General features: G+C 43.6%; 1 protein-coding gene across 2 annotated transcripts in view; it reads right to left on the bottom strand.

Moving 5' to 3' along the window:
- XKR6 (XK related 6) overlaps positions 1-10909 on the bottom strand; it is a 180581-nt gene that overhangs the window by 131572 nt on the left and 38100 nt on the right. Inside the window, exon 2 of one of the 2 annotated variants that reach the window (XR_010613283.1) lies at positions 1331-1446. The exons of the other annotated variant lie outside the window; for it this stretch is intronic. The gene's annotated coding sequence lies outside the window, so the exon portion shown is untranslated. The remainder of the gene's footprint in view (positions 1-1330; positions 1447-10909) is intronic. 2 annotated transcript variants of the gene reach the window in all.

Below are 10909 nucleotides of genomic sequence, written 5' to 3'. Positions count from 1 at the left end.
AAAAGAACCCCCAAAATCCCATCAGGGTAAGGTAAACACCCCAAACCCTTTAAAAAAAATATTGTACAGGCAGGTGCAAACAGATCAGTAACTATACCTTACACTTGAACAGGAATAGGGCTACCTGGTCTGGGATGAAACATTCTTCCACAGTGTAGGAGCACCACAGAGGATAGTGCTAACTGATAAACCCAGAAGCGCTCCAGAAGAAATAGTCTATTTTCAAGTGTAAATCAAGCGTTAGACTACCATCTAAAAAATATCCTGCTGCATAAAAGGCATGAAAAAATAAGTACAAAGAGGCTAGATCACATCAAATAACAATTAGCCATAAGCAGATACATTATATCATACACACATCTGTGCTGTGTTAAATATTAATTTAAATTGACATATTTAAAAAGACTCATAGTATGGATAAGCACGTTTTGTTAGAAGAGAGCAACTCTCATTAGTAAGAAAGGAACAGCTACAAAGGATAGCAGAAAGAGGCATTTTGTACAAGGAACAGTCCAAGGATGAGAAAAATACGTGGCACAATAACCTAATTCATGCAATTTTCTGGTATGGACAATAAAATTCTTATGTGCATTCAGTGTGGCTCCTGTAAATTCCTTTTACAGGACTTTCTTAATCTTGAATTGCAAGCTACTTCGTATGATACATTGCTGTCTTCCAGAATTGTAAGATTATTCAGTTTGAAAAGATTACTCTAACGAGACTCGAGTAACACTATGCTAAAACATACACTCTGAAATAAGTGCTGCTTTAGCTGCAACTCAAACCAGACAGCGTTAGCTGCACGTCTGACACTTCAAAATGTGAAGAAAGTTCTTTCAAAAGCTTCACACACGCACCCTAAATATAGCTTGTGCCAAAACACAGCAAATACTCTCTGTAATAAACCAGTCTGTAAAGATTTTCTTCTTTTTTTACTTCCTTCTTAAGTTCCAGCTTCAAGGAGTACTTGGCTATCCTCTCAGACATGCACTCAACTATGAAGTGAGATACCAACCTAAGCACGTGCCTGCATTGTTTCCTCCACTGTAGTGGATTTACAGCCAAAATTTTGCTTCATTTGCCAATTATCTATCTATACAGAACTACATCATTCTTAGTCATGAAGGGCTTTGCTTGGCAACATGCTGCTTGACCTCCCCTGCTTCCAAAGCACTGGCTTTTGGAGGAGTGACAGGGTATGTGGGACTATGCGCAAATGCAAATCCTGCAGAAAAGTGAAGAGAAGCTGCATAAAGTAGCAGTAGCTGTGTTTGAAGACAAAGAAGCAGAGGAACAGCAGCACAACACAAGCCTTTCTCTTACTCATTACCATTTTGTTGGGGATTTTTCAGCGCAACGATCTCCTACAGCACCTTCTATGATGAAATCAGATGACGTCAGAACAACACCAGCTCAGCCTTAACGCTCTCGTGTCTTTCTCTGAAGCTAAAAATAAAGATACACATGGATGATTATGAAATGGCAGACACAAGAAACTGAAAAGAATGCTTTGTTCCAGGATTCTGGATTACCATGAATGGTGGAAATAGAAAAGTACAAGAATGCTTTATCTTAAATGATGGATTTAACACATACACATTAAAATATATGTGCACTGGAACTCATCAAAAACACATAATGGAAATAACAGGTAAAGAAAATATGCCTCTAACAAATAATAGAAACTAAATCTGCTTGCAGGAACAGAAAACATGTTTTCTGTGGTGTGTTCCTGATGGAACAGGCATTTTAGCACTTACACAGCTGCAATTAAGATCATCTCAGTCCCAAACAACGGCATCAGGGGGGATTATTAGTGGCTTATTTGTCATACTGAATTACCTGTCGTATGTGTATGCAGAAGTACCGGCTTAAACACTCAAACAACTCGCCTCCAAGAAAAGTCATCTTTATTTTCATTGTCCTCAATTTCATGCCCAGACCAGCAACATGTAACGTATGCATGGCAGCACGCAGCCGGCAGATTGAGGAATCCACACTGACACGACAAGAACTAATCCTATTATTTCCTTAACAGCATCTGAATAGGCATTTTCCAAGTACTGCTTCTTATTGTAAATTTAACCCATGTGTTAATTCTCTTACTGAGATCTCAAGCTGCTTTCTCTAGAATCGGGGATTTAAGGGAATAAAATCCCTTCTATTGAATTTCGTACTTAAGAGACAAACCTTTCAAAATTAAACAGGGGCTTGCGGACTGTTTGCCTGCAAAACATCGCTTTGCTTTACAAGGCATTGGAAAATATCTCTAAAATCTTATTTTAGCACACAGAAAATGAGTTTTTAGCACATCTCAAGTTTAAACCTGACAGCAGTTTGGGCAGCTTATTTTAAATAAGAATCAGGATTGCAGAAACACATGGCAGAGGAGTTTTTCCGAATGATTTGAATGACAATTCGATGTGTGAACCACCAAGCAGAGCTCCATTACAGTAAACTATTTCCTATGACTGCAATTCTCCCCCAGTAAACCACAGTATTCAAAGGTGATCAAGTGGGAAAAGACCTGGGCAAAACGGACCCCAGCAGTCACTTCCCTTGGCTGAAGAAATTCTGGAGCTTGTTGTGCTCAGGGGAGTTTTCCTTTCGGTAATCAAATATTAAGATACGAAGCACAATGAAAACAAACATCTTACTCTACGCGCACACACGCAAACACTTCCTGTGCTTTCCAGCGAAGCTGCAATAGCAGATTGGCTGTGGGGATGCAGGAAGGTATAGGTATCTTATTAAATATTGATTAAAAATAAATCCAAATAATTAGGCTTAAATTTTAATACCCATGTATATTTCTCCCTAATTCATCATGAACGGAACTTTATAAGGCTCCATGAGAGGCTCCGAGTTTAATTTTAATTATGCATTTATTACATAATTCACAAAATTCAGTAATGTGCAGTGAGTTTCCCAGCCATTCAAGTGAGTAACGAGATTTATCAGCCCAGTTTGTCACACAACAAACAGGATTCAGAGCAGTCATAAAGGCGGGTGATGAAAGATACATGGAGGGAGGGAAGAACCAGCAGCAGCTTTATTTCCATGTAATAATGCTAATAATATGCAAATAATTCCCCATCTTAATGAATACTTCAGATGAATGCCACGTTCAAAAATGAGACTGCACGCTGAAAGCTCGCAGTGAAGGAGGAAACACGGCAGCTCAGCTGCTGTGAGGTTCCAAAGCTCTTTGAAGCCACGAGGTTACAACTGCAGGTACCACTGAGCACCCATCCACCCCGACCTGCCTGAAATGATGCTGTCATGCAGCAGAAGATAGCTGAGGTCTTCAAGCTCCCTAAGTCCTGGTTTTAGAAAGTGGCAATCATGTCAAAGCCACCTTGAAAACGTGCTTCATTTTCAAAATAAGCAGGGATCCACATGCATGTGTGGGATCTGAACCTGGCCTCTGAAGCATAGCTCTCAGGGTGCATACAAGACGATCTTAAATGGCCAGACCTCCCATGGACTGGGACTTACTCCCCCTAAATACTTCTGGTGACATTTCAAATTTGTATTTGGCAGTTTCTCTCAAGTTTCATGCAATTATTAAGTTTTGCAGTCTTTCAACAAAGCTTTTGCCAACATCCCCCCTTTCAGAAGGTATCATCTCCTCCAGGACAACAGGCACGCGCTCAGAAGCAAGTGATACTAGCTATTATAACAACCTTGAGCCACCACGCTTTTGCACACTCTTCTCTTCCCCCTTTCTATTATCCTCATTCATCTTCTTGGAACTCAAATATCTAAGACTTGCAACTTGCTCACCCAGCAAAGCCACCCCCTGTCTGCAGTATCCCTTCCCACATTCTCACTTGAAACCCACTTTTTTCATTCCTGCTTAAGACATCTGTTTCATTCAGCTTCCCCCATCCACACACTTCCTCTCCAATTTCCAGCCTCTCTCCCTTTACAACAACCCCTTAGGAGAGGCATGGACCTTCAGGGGCCTTCTCCCTCTGCTCTCCAGCACCCAGGGCAAGGCTCAGGCCCAACATCCCTTACCAGGGATGACACGACCTCATGTCCTCTGTCCAGCTGAGACTCTTCCCACTCATCTTTAAGTGTTCTTCAAGGGGACATCTTCCCCTTTGCCTTCAGCCTTCACATCTATCCATGAAGTGGTCAAATTTACCTGCCTTCTTAATACGCCAAACACAAATTATTGTCACTGCGAAGTCCTTTCTGAGTTTATCAGAAACACCTTCAGGAGTATGTTTTTTCTCATACCTCCACAATTTCAAAGGCACTTCAGAAACAGCAAATCATTACTGCTCTGCTCCAGCTGGATGGTGGCCTTTTCACCTGCCACCGAGATGAGCAGTCAGCTTGAATCCTTGAGCAAGAGGCTTTTGCTCCCACCTCTTCCAGAAATGCAGCTTTCTTATAATCCGAACTGACAGCATTACACAACTGCCTTAATCACAGGACTTACAAATATATAAACATACATGGGGGGAGTGGTACTTCTTCTTGATTTTCGGCATTTCAGACTCATACTCTCTGGCTGGTTTTTTGCAGCTAGAGTCAGGAGTGCACATACACACTTCGTGCGTACAAACGGAGGTTTCTTCCTCAGGTGATCACCACATATTGGCAGCTGAAGCTCTGAAAGAAGGAACAAATGTTCTCCCAAATAACAACATACACAGTCAGTAGCACTATCATCCTGCATGGCTGCTGAATCAGCAATCCCACACTCCACAACAGTCACCTGCAATGTTTTCTTTCCCCTTGTTCAATGAAGGGCTGGATGAGCACAGGTGATTTGTCAGGCTGCTACATGGGTATTCCCTTTAGAAAATACCAATAGATGTATTTCTTTTGCTTGTCTGCTTTACATACTATTTTTATATATTCATATGTGTATGTATTTACACATGTTGTACATATCTATGTTTTTACCTACATTTATCCCATTTTGTATTTATTCATGTAAAGTCTGATCCGACACTGCAATTACAGTTTGAAGTGCACAATCTGTTTTTCCTGTAATAGTTGCATTTGCCATGCTACAGCTTGGAGGTAGCTGCACAGTTAAGAGGTTTTTACTGTTTAGTTGTCACACAAGTTCTTTTAATATCTTCAGTTGCTTTCTTATGGACAGGTAACTTACCTGACCATATTGTATGCATGCCACATATGACACAGCATAAGCAATCTTAAATATAATTGGTGTTCCTAGAGGTTCTATAGAGATGAAGGGATATTGAGTTCCAATGGATGTCACAGGCTTAAAATCAGTTGAGTCCACAAAAGTTCAGCCTGAGGCTGAGTAGGGGTGGTGGACACTCTTCTGTTCTCATCCTTGGGGTAAGACTATAGTGTGAACCTCCCCCTTTTTGGGCTCCAAAGGATCTGCCCAGACAAGTGCCCTATAAATGACAGAAAACCCTTGCACAGTTCTGCCATACCCTCCTGGGGTCCACAGCAGCCAACCGTGAGACACAAGCCCCTAGGACATCAGGCTTCATTAGGTCTGGCACTCACAGCACTGCTCATGAGACATCCAAATAGGAAGGCAGCAAAACAGGCCTTTACCAGCCTCCTCCCGCTGGAATCCTCAGCTCCAGCACTGTTGTATGACTTCAATATGAAATCACTGGCCCTTCAAATATTCTGCTTATTTTGACCTCAGACACCACTGCTGTCACTTTGAGCAGGGACCAGCAGACAGGATTTTTTCAACATCTGATCCAGCATCAGAAAGCTCCCCACTCACTCAACACACAGTAGCTCACTCTCTGAACTAAAAACAGAAACTCATTTCTCGTCTTTCACTTAAAGGATGCCTTTACACACCAGATGTAGTGTCCTCTTCCAAGATACTTACTGCAAAACACTGAAGTTGCTGCAAGAAAGAAGAAAACCTGAGCTAGGAAAGACCCACAGACTGTACTGCATCCAAACTAAAGATCGCAAATTCGACTGTCCTCATAATCCAGACAGCAACCTGTCTGTGGGTCAGCAGAATTACTCAGGAAGATACCAAGTGAGTCTTGAGTAAGTCAAATTACACTTCACCCTTCCTCTTCCATGCATGTCCTGGGCAGCCCAAGCTTGAGGAAGAGGTGGCAGCTTCCTGAACCAGTCAGCTCCAGGACAAAAGCACAGTATTGCCAAGCAGGGCACTGTGAAACTCTTCAGACTCCAAGTCATAACACAGATTTCCAATATCCCATGAAGCCCCTGACTCTTTCCCAAATCACCCCGAATTCAGAAGATCCAAGTACACAAAGGAAAACAAGCAGTAACAAGTCTTGTAGGAGGCCTTGCAAGAACCATTTCAACCCTTCCTTTAGTTAAATCATATACATGTGTGTGTGTATATATATATATATATATATAGTCACTGATTATGTTCATATATATATGCTCTATGTCTGGAAGTGTTGAAGGCCAGGTTGGACAGGGCTTGGAGCAATCTGGTCTAGGGCAAGCTATCTCTGCCTATGGCAGGGGGTTGGAAATGGATGAGCTTTAAGGTCCCTTCCAACCTAAATCATTCTATGATTCTATTATTCTGCAGAACCCAAACAAAATAGAGGAAGGAAGATGGACAAACAAGCAACCAAAGCAGCATGACTGAGATATCAGGCGGGGGAACATCACTTAATAAGGCAGTTCTGTGGGCAGCACCAGAGCTGGAAACCTTTATTCTGGCCTCTACAATCAGCACATGGAGCACTCTGTTGACACAACAGAACATGGCTCAATTACAAGCACCGTCGAGGTTGAGTAATTTCAAACATCTTTTAATGTTTGTAGATAGTCCAGTGGGAAGTTGCCTGGAAAGAGCAGCCACATGAAAATAGATACAAACCCCTTCAAATCATTACAGTGCCAGACAGGAGGGAAGAACGGAGACTGAAGAGGGAAAGGGGGAAAGGTTAAGATACAGACTTCCAGCTAAACCGCTTAAAGCATTTATTTATGTCCAGTGCCTCCATTACAAGTTTATATTATGCCTTGGGGAGCAGTAACAGACCAATTCCATCAACCCAGACTGTTACTTCAAAAGTAAGATTTTAAATGTAATCCATACTCTTCTTTCTTCTTGTTGTATGAATACTCACATTAGAGAGAAGTCATTCTGCTTTCTTCTGGGTAGGAAAAAATGTTGCAGGAGAAATCAGATGTTAATATAGCTGGACTTAACCACAGTATTACACACTAAGGCACTGCTAGTGGAAATCTGGGAAAGACTGTTCATAAACCTGGGTTAGAGACAAAGCATGTCAGACAAAACAGAGTCATATACAGAGCTCCCCCTAAACTCGCGAGGTCAAGGGAGAGCCCTCTGAAAGTCTTTAACTAAATTTACAAAGGGCAAAATTAGCTGCTCAGTGTCAGCATTACAGCACCTTCTGGAGGGTGATCTGGCAGCTGAGTGCTGCTTAAGTGTGCGAGAAAAGCATTTGAGGAAAAGCATGGGGAATCCAGCATATCAGCATCTTCTAAGTCAAATCTGTATCTCAAATCAGGTTCTTTGGATACACAAAATTAACAAGAGAGGAGCAAAAGGACCTTTCAGATATTGCTGGATGCTGAACCCCTGAATTCTTAACAAAATTTTTCCCCATTTCACAGGCATTACCTTGCTGCCAAGGTCAAGCCAGCATCCCAGCAAGGAACCGCAGGATAACAAACAGTAATAACAAAATAGCACTTCACAGTCTTGTGGGGTATTTTTGGTCATTCATACTATGAGGATTCAGAATAAGGAAATCTGTTATGAGAACTTCCAGGGAAACCCACCTATTAGAACAGGGCAAATGTGTCTGTGAATGCCACCAACTCACCACTCCTGCTCTGGTTTGTGTTGCTGAAAGGAACAGTAAAGGATGTCAGGGAAAACAGCAACACACACCTCCTGCAACAGGGCAGCACGCTGATGTCAGAGAATCTGCAGCATACGTGGCTAAAAGCTACTCAGATCTTGCTGAAAGTTCTGATTTCTCACTGTCCTCGTAACTTGGTGCACAAAGTGGATTATCCACTGCTCCAGTGGCTGGCTGCTCAGGACAAGGGAAATGCGCTCGCAGCCCATAAAGCCAACCGTATCCTGGGCTGCATCAAAAGGAGCGTGACCAGCAGGTCGAAGGAGGTGATCCTGCCCCTCTACTCTGCTCTTGTGAGACCTCACCTGGAGTATTGTGTGCAGTTCTGGTGTCCTCAACATAAAAAGGACATGGAACTGCTGGAACAAGTCCAGAGGAGGGCCACGAGGATGATCAGGGGACTGGAGCACCTCCCGTATGAAGACAGGGTGAGGAAGTTGGGGCTGTTCAGCCTGGAGAAGAGAAGGCTGCGTGGGGACCTAATAGCAGCCTTCCAGTATCTGAAGGGGGCCTATAGGGATGCTGGGGAGGGACTCTTCGTCAGGGACTGTAGTGACAGGACAAGGGGTAACGGGTTAAAACTTAAACAGGGGAAGTTTAGATTGGATATAAGGAGGAAATTCTTTCCTGTTAGGGTGGTGAGGCACTGGAATGGGTTGCCCAGGGAGGTTGTGAGTGCTCCATCCCTGGCGGTGTTCAAGGCCAGGTAGGATGAAGCCTTGTGTGGGATGGTTTAGTGTGAGGTGTCCCTGTCCATGGCAGGGGGGTTGGAACTAGATGATCTTGAGGTCCTTTCCAACCCTAACTATTCTATGATTCTATGAAACTGAAATGCGGCAGCAGGGGAAAACAAGAAGGGCCAGAAATGGCCCAGAAACCCTGAGCCATGCACAAAGCCTAGAGATGATGAATGCAGACTGTTTGGTCTTCCTCTGTGTTCGGCAAGCCTCTGTGTCTGCTTTCTGAAACTTTCTACTAGTGCTTAGCAGTGGTAACACTCTTAGAAGTTAAAACAAACATAAATGTTCATGAACCAATGCCCACACCATTTCTGTCATGTATGGAGGTGGCTGGTTTTATGGTGGGAGAACAAAACTCAGCAAGACTGCCAGATTTGTTCTGAAGCCAGTAGTGGGGGTGACAGTGCAGCTTCAACCTCCATCTTTGGACGGGTAGTCTGTGGATCTGCTTTAGACACCTCCTGCTGTATTTACCACTTCTGAGCACCTCTGACAGCATTACTTTTAGAGTTTCAAAGGAAAGCAAAGTTAAATCCTTCCTGCCCATCTGCAGGAACATAATCACCATGCTTCTTCGGGGGTTGATTTGTACAATGATCACAGAATCACAGAATGGCTTGTGTTGAAAGGGACCTTAAACCTCATACAGTTCCAGCCCCCTGCCACAGGCAAGGACACCTTCCACTAGACCAGGTTGCTCCAAGCCCCATCCAACCTGGCCTTGAACACTGCCAGGGATGGGGCAGCCACGGCTTCTCTGGGCACCCTGTGCCAGGGCCTCACCACCCTCACAGAGAAGAACTTCTTCCTCATATGTCATCTAAATCTCCCCCGTCAGTTTAAAGCCATTCCCCCTTGTCCTGTCACTTCATCCTGCTGTACAAACCCACACAGCTACCCCAAATGGGATCACGATGGTTTACTTTTTTCCTTAAGTTGAAGCTGCTCTTCCAGCACTACAGGGCTGTAAGTTTTATGAGTATTCAGTGGATGAGGGATGAAAAAGGTGGGTGGGACAGCAAAGGCCCTCTCCCACATCATCCAGAAGACAGAACCTCAGAGGCCACTGCACTTAATGAGTGCCAGCAGCTGCTTAAAATATTCCTCCTAAGCCTGTGCTGATAACCCAAGTATCTGACCCTGAAACCATTTCCTAAAGGAAGATTTCCCTCTATGCAGCCAGACACAGCACAAGCTACTCCACCAAGCCCTTATTAATTTGCCATTTGCTCATATCCAGCAGAGGTAAGGAGTAAATCAGCAGCTCTGTAATTCTGTCACAGATGCCACAGGATTTTCTAGACAGACAGACTGTAAGTGCTGCCCTGCTGGGACACTGCACTCCATGTCAATAGCACATTAAGAGGATCGCGATCCCAGCATTAGCTGTGTGAGTGCTACCGATAAATAGCTATTTTTCAAGCCTGATTTCTCCAGCTCCCATCATTTCCCATTTTGATTCAGATTCTTACCGTGACCAAACGCATCACTGCCCAGCTAACTTTGTCCATCCAGCCCAGACACCACATTTGTTCACATAAGACTGCTACATACAGACTTTTCCTTCAAAAAATTAGGAATGTCAGTGGTTTTATATCCCTGTTCTGGAGCAAAAGCAGTGCCATTGGTGCCTGAGATGAAGAGATGCTGCCATGCAGCACAGCCACCCCATGCAGCAGCTGCACTGACAGCCAGAACAATATCCTCTAAGCACCCAAAACTTTATCCTGTGTTACTGCTTAAGCCTTTCCTATTAAAAGCCAGCAGTCTGATTTTAAATAGGGACAGAATTCACCTTTGTTGCCCCACTGAGAACCGATGATGCCAGCAAAACACTTCACCATGTGCTCAAGTAGCCCCAGTTGGCCTCATGTTTAAAAGCAAGATGCACTGGACAGCTTTGTTGAGCCCACGCAGGACCAAAATGCAGACCCACCCTTCACCACAGACATGGTGCTAGTGGATTATTTAACTCCCCTTTCTCAAAAGCAGGAGTACATTGCACAAGAACTCCACTTCATCAGGCCATGGCGAAGTCTGAAAAGCAGCTTCTAAATGTGCTGTAGAGGTTGACATCGCTGGGAGAGCAGGAGAGGATCCCTAACATGTTCAGGCAGTACTAGGTTCTCCAGCAGCTCTCTATTGCCTGAATGTAAAGTAGTCTCAACTGAATTTCACTAATTCCTTCAAAGGCTCTCTTACACGCATCTCCACAGATTATACAGTAAATACGCTTTAAGAAAGCACTCTCTAATCCCAACAAGGCTATCTAAAAAATTAGACTTAACCAGCTGACCTCTGATTACCTTC

The sequence above is a fragment of the Lathamus discolor genome, chromosome 5 (genome assembly GCF_037157495.1).
Source record: "Lathamus discolor isolate bLatDis1 chromosome 5, bLatDis1.hap1, whole genome shotgun sequence".
NCBI lineage: Eukaryota > Metazoa > Chordata > Aves > Psittaciformes > Psittacidae > Lathamus > Lathamus discolor.
The sequence above is the reverse complement of the archived record's forward strand: the minus strand, read 5'-3'. Positions and strand labels throughout refer to the sequence as shown.